Raw genomic sequence first — 10,420 nt, forward strand, 5'->3', positions numbered from 1 at the left:
AAACTCTCTTCACAGTAGACAATGAAAGTTATTTTTTTCTTTGCAACAGATTCTTGAAATGAGCATAAAAACTGAGGAACCCTAAATGGTCAAGAAGTTGTAATTCTGAAGATTTGCCACTGAAATTGGCATATTTGGTCATGTCCTGAAGCAGTGACTGATACTGTTGCCCACAGAGAAGTAAAAACTAACAAACCTGAAGAGTTGAGAGAGTAAGTCAAGAATGCTCTAATTTACCTCCAGCTATGACTTTGGAAAAAAATCATTCCTTAAAGCTCCTCCAGAAAACAAATCAGTAAACGCAGACATTTGTTGAATAAATGAGAGCACACAGAGGCAGGAGTCTGACACAGAGATAGGAAATGAAAGCGGAAATAAAAGCAGCAAAGCACCGAGGTAAAGTTCAGCCCCAAACTCGTTATGATGAGAACAATGAAGGAGCGGAATAAAAAGCGAAAAAGTTGGAAACCCGAGATTAGCTTCAGAGGGAACAGCTGGTGGGGACAGATACTGCTGTTTCAGACCTCTCCACACCCCCAGTGGGTAAACAAACCAGCCGTCTGCTTGATTTATGGAGCACGTCACTGACCGGATGGCCATTATTCCGACTGAAAGAGGCAGTGGAGAGCCTCGTCGTCATCGGCGAGACGTGTCCACGGTGCAACTTTTCACAGGTGCGGCAGACTCTTTGTCAGTTTGGCATCTCCGAAGCGTTTTCCGATTCAGCAGCTGACAGTCAGGCTGAATGCAGCCGCCCGGACGCTGCTGTAAATCATCAGCACCAAGCACAGAGGAGCTGCTTGGCACCTGGAGACATGTCTTTGTGTGTCCTCAGTGGAGACTTTGTGGAGTGATTAATCATTACACTTCTCAACATTAGGAGGTAATTTATGGCTTCAATTCTCAGGCTTTATCATTATGAGCTGCTGAGTGGGTGGAGGGACGGAAATGCAACTTGAGGGTTGAGACTGGGAAAAACAACTGATGCTCATTGTAGCGCTTCAGCTGAACTTTAGCTCTGTCCTTTTATGTGTTACACATCCATGACGGTGTTGGAGGTTCATGTTGGTTTTTTATGAACTACAAAGGTCACTAATGGCTTCTGAGTGAGTTACAAGAGGAGCAGAGTGTGCAACAAAGACATATGTTTTGCTTAAAATGATGATGAAAAGACGAAGGGCAACAAGAAGGACGTTTTATGTTCAGTTTGCACTTAGAGAGAGATCCTTAAAAACACCAGCAATCAAAGAAAAGGTCACCTCAGAGGGACGGGTCTTTCTTTGAGCCTTAAGAAAAGAGGCAAATAAACAAAGATGACGCAGTCCTCACACTAAGTGACTTTTTGCAGATTTTTATTTTTGCTTAAAAACCTGCAGGACCTTCAGAGAACCGATTCAGCCAGATGAAAGCCTTGTGTCAATCAGAGTTTCCGTCAGAAGGTTTAGGAGAATCCTTGTAAACCTCAATGTTCAGGTAAAAAATGAAACTTGTTAAATGTTATTCGTTTTTGTTAAATCACAATTAGTATGGCTTGCAAGTGCCAAAAATCAGATAATCACATAAGACCAATAGAAAAAGCATTACTCATGCAAAAATCTTAGGCTACTAAAAAGTATCCGCATGTGTAAAGTGCTTGGTGTGTCTTGTTTTTCTCTTGACAAAACCACACAGGCTCTTAGTGGGATATAGTCAATCACTTGTTAATTGTATTCATAATATCTTTGTCATTAAAGTAGTTACTAGTTATTTTGGTAATGTGGGCGAAAGCCAAATTCCTGATAGAAAAATGAAATCAGCATCTCCATACAGCTTGTCAGTAGAAGGAAATATGAAGGGCTCTAAAATTTCCTGGTAGATAGTTGAAGTGATTTTAGACTTGATAATACACAGTGGGCCACCAACAGCAGATGGCATGGCTCTCCAAATCTCTGCAAGTTTCTCAGTCTTCTCAGGATTTCTGCCTGTGACGGCCTGCTGGTTAGTTGATGCTCCACCATCGGGCTCCACCTGTAGATCATGTTCTTTTTTTATCTTTCTTTCATCACCCGAAGCTCTTCACTGTAGAGAAGGCTCCAACTTCTTGACACCACTCTTTTGGAATTGCCTTTAGGTGCTCGAGGCAGAGATGAGAAGTTTTCAGGCCATGTTTCACAGACATACAAACCTGCTGATGACACACTGTCTCAGTAGCAGCTCAAACATTATGTAATAGGCAGCTTTTATAGCACAACACTGGCTCACTTTACAGCCATACTATAAAACAATGCTTATGCAGCCACAGAGATCTGTAAAGTGACAAAAATATCCAGATACTATGTTGAATTTATATTACCTAGCATTAGAGAATTTTTTAAAACACATTTACATTTCTCTAATATTCAACTCAAATGTGCAAAATTAGTTTTTCCCACTCTTCTAAATGATGCTCATGACCCTAGGTAATCTTTTAAACTGAACACAATGCAGTGAAAGAGATAATGCACATCAGCTCCTTACCTTACCCAGTCATATACTCAGTTGTTTGCCTGTGTTCCCAGTTCAGGTCTTCACCAGTACCTCAGAGCTAATGGTCAAAGCACAATTGGAAATACAGAAAACACCACTCTCCTGAGTTTCTGAGTGGAATTATTTACATCTTCAAAACAAAGTAGAAAGTTTAAAGTCACAGGAGCAGGGCTTAGTACAAATGGATGTCATACTTTTCAGTTTTCTGAAAAAAAAAGAAAAAAAGTCTACACTGCAACTGCTTGAAGGATGATTATATTTCTTTCCATTGTTTCAGGTGACAGTTCTAATGTTGGGGTCTTGTTTCCTGTTAACCAAATAGTTCATTAAAAACTATTTCAAAACTAATGACTACAGAGCCATTTGCAGAATGATGTCATTAAAGATCAATCTGTTGTTTCCTATATTGAAAATATAAGACTATTGCACATTTATTTTACAATTTTACAGCTGTTAAATAGTTTTCTACAGAGTAAGAAACCAGCTATTAATGATTTCATTATTAATGATTTCAGATTATTTTTGCTAGGGGTTGAATCTCTGTTTTTGACCCCTGCAGCCCTCAAAGCCTCAGACATTAGCTGTGAAACACAGTGACATCAGTGTACTGTAAAACCCAATGATTATCTGATTTATCTCCATGACCTCTCCATTTCAACCACAAACAATGTTATGATAGAGAGATTAAAAAATTCTGGTCCCGCTGCGTGAAGAAGAAAAGATGGAGTCCATCGAGCTCTCATTCATCACTTTTAGATCAGTATTGATCAGCTGGCAGAACAGCGGTGTAGAGATTTACGCCGGCCTTTTACGACGACGATGGGGGCGTCTGACCCATGCAGTGGCTAAAAGCCTCTCAGCTCACAGGCGGCTCTATCATCTCCAGCGACCAGACATGATGGCCGATGAGATATGCTGACGTATCGGTGGATCTCAGACCTTTTCTGACCTGCGCTGGAGAAAGCTTCTGGCTCTGCGGGAAAAGCAGCACCTTTCACAGCAAATATTCTCTGATAAGAGTGGACAACAAAAGGGAATAAAACACTTTAATATGCAAGGATTTATGAGTACTGCTGTCCTTGTTAATAGGCTGTGTGCATCATCAGCGAGCCTCTTAATGGGTCTCTAAAAGTCACTCTGGACCTGATTTGGATCTGAGGTTCTGTTGCTCCTGTCACACTTGATCACAGTGATGAATGTCAGCAAAGTGAAAGGTTGGGAATTAATGAAAGGATAAACATCATGATGGTGAGTCTGATGACAAACCTGGCAGGAAAACAGAAGTTTTTAAACTGTAAAGTCATACTTGCTTTCAAGCATGTCTTCTTCTAAGGTGTTCTATTAAATAATAAAACACAATTTGAACAATTATACTTGTTTGCTTGACATTAAAGGCAGCTTCTTGTCATAAGTCAAACTCGCTGACAAAAAACAGGCAGGTTTTGCTGGAGCAGGGACAGATGCAGGACAGTACAACCTAAGTATCAGAGTTGGATACTTAGGGTGTACTAAGTATCCAACTCTGGATACTGTCCAGAGTTGGATACTCTGGACAGTATCCAGAGTATCCAACACTGCTGTGATCCAGACACTGGATCACAGCAGTGCTGCTTAACTAAAACTACTATCAAAGTAGAATCTACACCCAACCAGTCCAGCTAAAATTTATTCAACTACAACTAAGATAAAATTTTATTATTTGTAGATGCCCATAAGAGTCCTGCTAGGTTCATCATGGCAGAGGTGTTGCAATGGCCAAATATGTTATTTGTTTAATTATCATTTGTCTAATTTGATAATGTAGTTCAGCACAGCATTCCTATTTTCTGTTTAAACTTCAACCCCCAACAACAAGTGTCTGTGGTCTTATCACCAACAGGTGCATCAAGTGACTGCTTCCAATCAGAGGCTAATAAACATGGAGAACCAAAACACAAAATCAAACAAACAATATAACACAATCCACACACTCACAGCCATAATACAGCTAAAGCGCACCATATGGAGTGTTAAAAACATAACCATCTGCTGAGGAAACCAGAAAGAAAAAAAAAGCTCTCAATGAATGGAACTTTGTAGCAGAGTCCTAAAAACAGAGGCAATGATTTTCCTAAAGGCTTCCTGCTGAAGTGTCTCAGCAGTGTTTCCTTGGCTCTTATCAACCAATGGCAGAGAAAAATGTATGCTTCCTGCTTGTATCAATAAAAGATAGTGGTAATCGGCTGCTTATTAAAAAAAACTGTTTTCAAATTATACTGCTGCATTCTTTGCATGTTCTATAAAGCACATAAAAAACTAAAAGGGAATCTTTTATCCAAACACAAAGTTTTTTATTTTATTTGATATGCCATAGTAATTGAATGCTGTTTATTTTTCTTGAAGAAACCTGTTCACTTTTTATATCTTTGCTGTTGTTTGACAGCAAAAACTCCCTAAAAGCCACAATCACAAAAAGTATGCGAGGCACTACAGCAAGCTCCAAAATTTGAAAAGTTTATTATATTCTTCCCCACAAGGTCCAGGATGGCATTGAGGGATCGAGGTAATTGATTATTATCCAGGGTTCAAAATGATTGAGATGTTCTAAAAATAATAAGAGGCAGATTCATATTGCTGGGAAAACATAATTGTGATCCAGGCAAAGCTGAGTTTATTACAGGAGGCTGCAGTCAGCAGGTGGTGGTTAATTGGCAGTTTGGTAATAGTCTCCTTTGTCTTTTTTCTCCAGTTGGAACCTTGTGGGGTAATGTAGTGTTGGAGAGTGGAGAGCCAGGTGAGTGAGCGGTAAGTTGATGTGAAACTCTCTGGACTTGCAAGCAGGGGAGCGGCCAGGGGGTTGGTGAGGAGACTTACAGGGGAATTTTGGAAAGGAAATTCCCAACAAACACTGAGAAATGGGATCTTTTAATAGAGCATTAATGGGTATGTTGGTTTTCTGAAGAGGAAATAAAATAGGTAAGTGTCAGACCTCTAGGAACATAAAAGAGGGAGGCCTGATTACCAGTCACAAGGAATCTCTTTCAGAAAACCCAGTCCTCTAAGCTACTCCTGATTATTTGTGATGAGTTCCAGCTGTGAGCACACAGACACCGGCGCACTAAGATACAGGAGACACAAACATTCACACTACCTTCAGCACAACTCCATGAATATGAAATTAAGTGAAACATGGTGTTGGTAGCAGCATGTTCTAAGTTCTGCATTTAGTGGGGAATCGATGATAAGCTAAAATTTTAAAAACAAGATGTCTCTCCTTAACATAACTCTCACTGCAGAACTTTAATGCATTTAAGACTTATCAAATACATCTTTGGTCTTCACGGTTGTGAATAATAAAAGAAGTCCAGCCCAGAAGCAACAATGCATGAAGTCAATTTTAACCAACATTGTGGATGTAAAATAAAGAGTCCAGGAAATGTGTTTAATGTCAAGATTACTTACAATCTTAAACTTTTATTTAAATAAATTCCTCCAAAGAATCTTGTGTTGTCTCAGAAGCAGAAATTTAAATATCATCAAGGTTTTTATGTCAGGATATGATATACACGACATGCATTGTGCCATAACTGATTGAATTCATTACAATAAATATAGTGCCATCAGCAGAAAACTGGAACTTTATCACATAATTTCTGATCATTTTAAGTAGAAGTACTTTGGGTAACGAACTTACCCAAACACTGAACACCATAGTATTTCATAAGTGTTTTTTTCTAGAACAAGAACAAACTGGAATCTCTCTGACAGCCTTTGCTAGAGACTCTTATAATCAACTATGTCTATGGTAGAACTGAGGTTTAGAATGACAAGTGCAGGCACAAGTTCATTATCTGCAGCCATCAGTTTCACCAAATGTGTGATTAAAGAGCAAACTCGACTGTAGCAGGTTGCTTGGGAACAAGATTAAGCTACTGGATTTGTTTTTGACACATTCTCCTGAAGGGTTTTTTGTTTCAGACCAACCAAGGTCATGGACATTTATGTTAAAGAAGAACAGAGACTTGAAACGCATGCACAAAAAAATCAACAACAGTGAGGTACATAATTGAAATTTGGAGACAAAAGTCTCAGATGGTGTAAAGAACAAAGCTTTCACTTTTTAACTATTTGTTTTTGAAATATTTACAGCAGTGGCTTTGTTGAATTATTTTAAAAAAAAATAGAATTTCCAATGGGACATCCTGTCTACTTTTAAGGTTAAGAGGAAAGCTTCTGTTTTTGATTATGTTTATAGTTAGAGTGACACAGATGATCCTGAGCTATCTCTGTAGTTATGCTGCCATTTTTAATGTACTTGAAGAGTACAATATGTATCAATTAAGTTTAAGTTGTTATCAAGAACTTGAGGCCAACTAGCATCTCAACTTGAAGCAAATTAAAGCACAGCTTGACGCTATTATTGACAAAAGTGTTAATCATAGTGGCACAGCATTAACACTGTAAAGCTTTGCAATCAAGCTCTGTGTTGCCCTCAGTCAAGTCTGTGTTCCTTAGCCAATACTTTTGTTGCTAGAGCCATCGCTAGAGACAGCACAGGAAGGCTCAGAAGTAAACAATAATAAAAATATAGTGTAGCAATCCCTCAGACCCAAGAAAACACGGAGTTTTGACGGGTGCAGTAGATTCGTATTTACTTCGTTAGAAACCAAGTTTGTTGAATAGCACTGAATACACCCGTGCTCCAAATACAGTTTGCTCCAAATACACCCTGAAAACTAAAAGAAAAGAAAATAAATTTGCTTAAGTGCCTTTGTTTGACACAAAACATGAATACATTACATAGTAACGCTAACTTCACAAACTAATGCGGTTCTAAACATGTACCTCGCTCTGCTGTCCAAGGGCTGCAAAGTTCATGGCGGTAAAGTCCGTGTTGTGCTGCCATTAGCCTTTAGCCAGTTCTGAAGAATGTGCGCTACAGTCCAGTGATACAGATGAAGAATATCCTCCTCTTCCGCTTGTCCGTGGGATATTTCAGCCCAAAGTGCTGACTGACAGGAGACTAGCAAAACTTCCTCTTATTTTTCGCTTTAAATGAAGGCACTAACTCAACTTGAACCAAACTACAGCACCCCCTACTGGGTACTATGGGTAACAACCTACAATCAGCATCTATAATGGAACGGGCATTTATATATAGGTATAAAGAAACAATATACTGTGTTTTATATATAAGATGTGCATGTGATTGGTGTACATAGGTCTGTATAAAATTCCTAACTTTATTTTAATTTTTTTAATTAAGGCTTACATGCTAATATGGCTAACATGATAGTATGACAGTTAACAGAGTCAAGACGAGGTCAGACATTATAAGGGTGACGATAGATTGGTTGAGAGAGGGTCAGAAAACTCATATGAGGCTGCTACTTGCCCACAACTCAGTAAGCCAAATCAATCAGATCTAAAATTCACTGTTAAACAGTCCTTACCCAAATATACACTGACCTTTCAATCTCAGCGGCACCAGAAATTAATAACAAATAACACTGAGGCAGTAAGAGTAACAGTTATGTCTCATTTAACTGATACATGTCCAACCCCATAAACCCACCCTGTTCCACCCCCCAGGCAGTCTGCATTGACTCACTTCCCGCACTGACAACCAACCTCCCCAAGAGACTGGCATGTTTGACTCTTAAAGTGATTTTTTTTTTTGCATGTTTTTAGAGTCGGCCAGCCACTAGACAGAACCTCCAAATCCCAAAGACGGAGGTGGGTGGACGGGCCGCTGCGTCTTGCTAGTATAAAGTGTTTTGTCTTCTCATTCAGTTTGTAATTTCTTTTTTTGCAGCTGCAGGGACAGTAAGAGTTTGGCAACGAGAACACAACAATTCTGGCAGACAGAAAGAGAGCGAAGAGTGTGACTCATGGTGAATAGCTTTGTGTGGAGAAGCTTTGGAGAAAATGCTTGTTTTCTGTCATGAATAAAATTCATGGAAACATGTTGACAAGTGCAAGAAGAATTTTTACAGAAATTTCCTTAACAATAACAAAACAGACACAATGACAATGGGGTCAGAGAGTGTATAGTCCATTAAAAATTCAATTAATTTGTATTTGTTATAGAAGATCACTTAAGTTTCCTTTTTTCTTTATTAAAATTTGCACATTCATTAATAACTCAAAAGAGGTTTTTATTAATTAAGCTGAGGTCTAGAGTTTTGTTGACCCAATACAAAATCTCGACTCTTTTCTTTGTGAGCCATTCTGCTGAAGATTTGGAATAAATTCTTTTGAAGCCAGCATTGAGAAGAAATTCCTGTTCATAAAATGGTCAAGCGTAATTTCCAAGAACCCTCATTAATCAGCAGATAATAGAAGTGCATGAATTGGGAATTGGGGACTAGGCTTTAAAGAACCACAAACATTAACATATAGTCAAAAAGTTCTTGACCAATTCAGCTGGGTGAAGTTGTGACGATTTACAAGGTTATTTAAATTTTTAAAGGGGTGCCAGCCAGGTATCACTGACAACTACTAGGATTTGCAAAGTTATTTTACTTTTGCATTTATTCCCAGTCACACAAGGAACATACACAACAAAGGTATTGACTTGGGAACTAGTATTCATAGTATAGTATTCATAATTAGTATTATGAATGACAAAACGTATATTTTTCTTTACACACAGACCAAAAAAATCATCCATGTAATTTCATTTATTCAATTTTGTATTTTTAAATATTCATAAGCAGATAAACACAAATCACTTCTCCAAAGAAAAAGTGTCCATAATTCTTTTCTAGTTGAACAGTGCAAGCAAACGCACCCATACAATTTTTTTTGCCACAAAGACCTGTGAATAATTAGAAAAAAAAATAAAAAATCTGCCCCATTAAAATGCTTACAATTACAAATATTACAAATATTACTAGGTCACGTGATAGTCTCACACAAAGCAGAATCAGGAATCCATTCTTTCCATCTGCACTATAGACAAATGTAACATTTTAATTTCATTATGGAGCACTCAGGATTATGAATGGTTATTTCAGTATTATTAAATTTCCTTTAATTCTACTTCCGAGTAACGTCTAACTCTTTGACGTCACACGCTTCTCAGGACTTCCGGTTTGCCACATCGGAGAGGCTGGCGCACAGGAGTGGTCCTATTTTTACTTTTGTTCAGTTTTTATCGGTCCATAGTGACTGTACCCACTCAGCATAATATAACAGTGGTGCGATTATGAACGGACGAGAGATTACACAGCCTTGGCTTTTTACGGTAATAGTTCCTGCAATGGACGGCAACGCTGACAGTATGGTGGCTGCGGTGTTGCTATGACATGTTCTGCAGGGAAACGGCCATCTTTACAAACGGAAAAGGAACCTAGCTTGAACAGCTTCAACCAGGTGAGTTCATGGGAAGACCGGGCGTGATGAGGGGCTTGTCTGAAAGTGTGTCAGGACGGGAGGGGCGATGGGAGAGCGGAAAATATGTGGTCCAATAGGCTAACGAGCTAATTTCATTTTCGTACACACAACTGGGGAGATTTGGAGCACTTCATTTACAGTTGAATGTCTTTTGAAGCTGTTAGTTGAACCCGTTTAAACTCACCATTTGCACTGTAGTTACTTTTTCCCCAACATTTTCTTGAAAATTTGTTAGCTGACTGTTCAGAGTTGCAGCAGTTACAATAAATTATGTTGTAATTTGCTTACATTGGTGTTTGCACTGAACTTAACATAGTTTTGAGTCATTGACATTACTATTAAATGGCTACTCTTCTGTGTAGCTGTTAGTTTGACTCCTCTGTGAGAATATTTGCCCGATTCTCCAAACTGGGATCACTCTGACTGCTGTCTGGCGCAGGGATAGGTGTGTAACACAAAAACTGTCAAGGTTCTAGCACTAGTAGTTTGTAGTTTGCTAGTCTACAGATAAATTAACTAAGAATAGGAGATGTCTGAC

The 10,420-nt window shown here is 38.7% G+C and overlaps 1 long non-coding RNA gene across 2 annotated transcripts; it reads left to right on the forward strand.

Moving 5' to 3' along the window:
• The first annotated feature begins 398 nt into the window (after nucleotides 1-398).
• Nucleotides 399-8,454, forward strand: LOC116714768 (uncharacterized). Of its 2 annotated transcripts, none has more exons than XR_004338127.1 (4): nucleotides 399-883; nucleotides 5,234-5,289; nucleotides 8,176-8,220; nucleotides 8,300-8,454. It is a non-coding gene; the product is annotated as an uncharacterized LOC116714768 (long non-coding RNA). The 2 variants fall into 2 exon arrangements; XR_004338126.1 differs by having other exon boundaries at nucleotides 399-674.
• The last annotated feature ends 1,966 nt before the right edge of the window (nucleotides 8,455-10,420 follow it).

This window comes from Xiphophorus hellerii, chromosome 23 (assembly GCF_003331165.1).
Source record: "Xiphophorus hellerii strain 12219 chromosome 23, Xiphophorus_hellerii-4.1, whole genome shotgun sequence".
NCBI classification, from domain to species: Eukaryota; Metazoa; Chordata; class Actinopteri; order Cyprinodontiformes; family Poeciliidae; genus Xiphophorus; species Xiphophorus hellerii.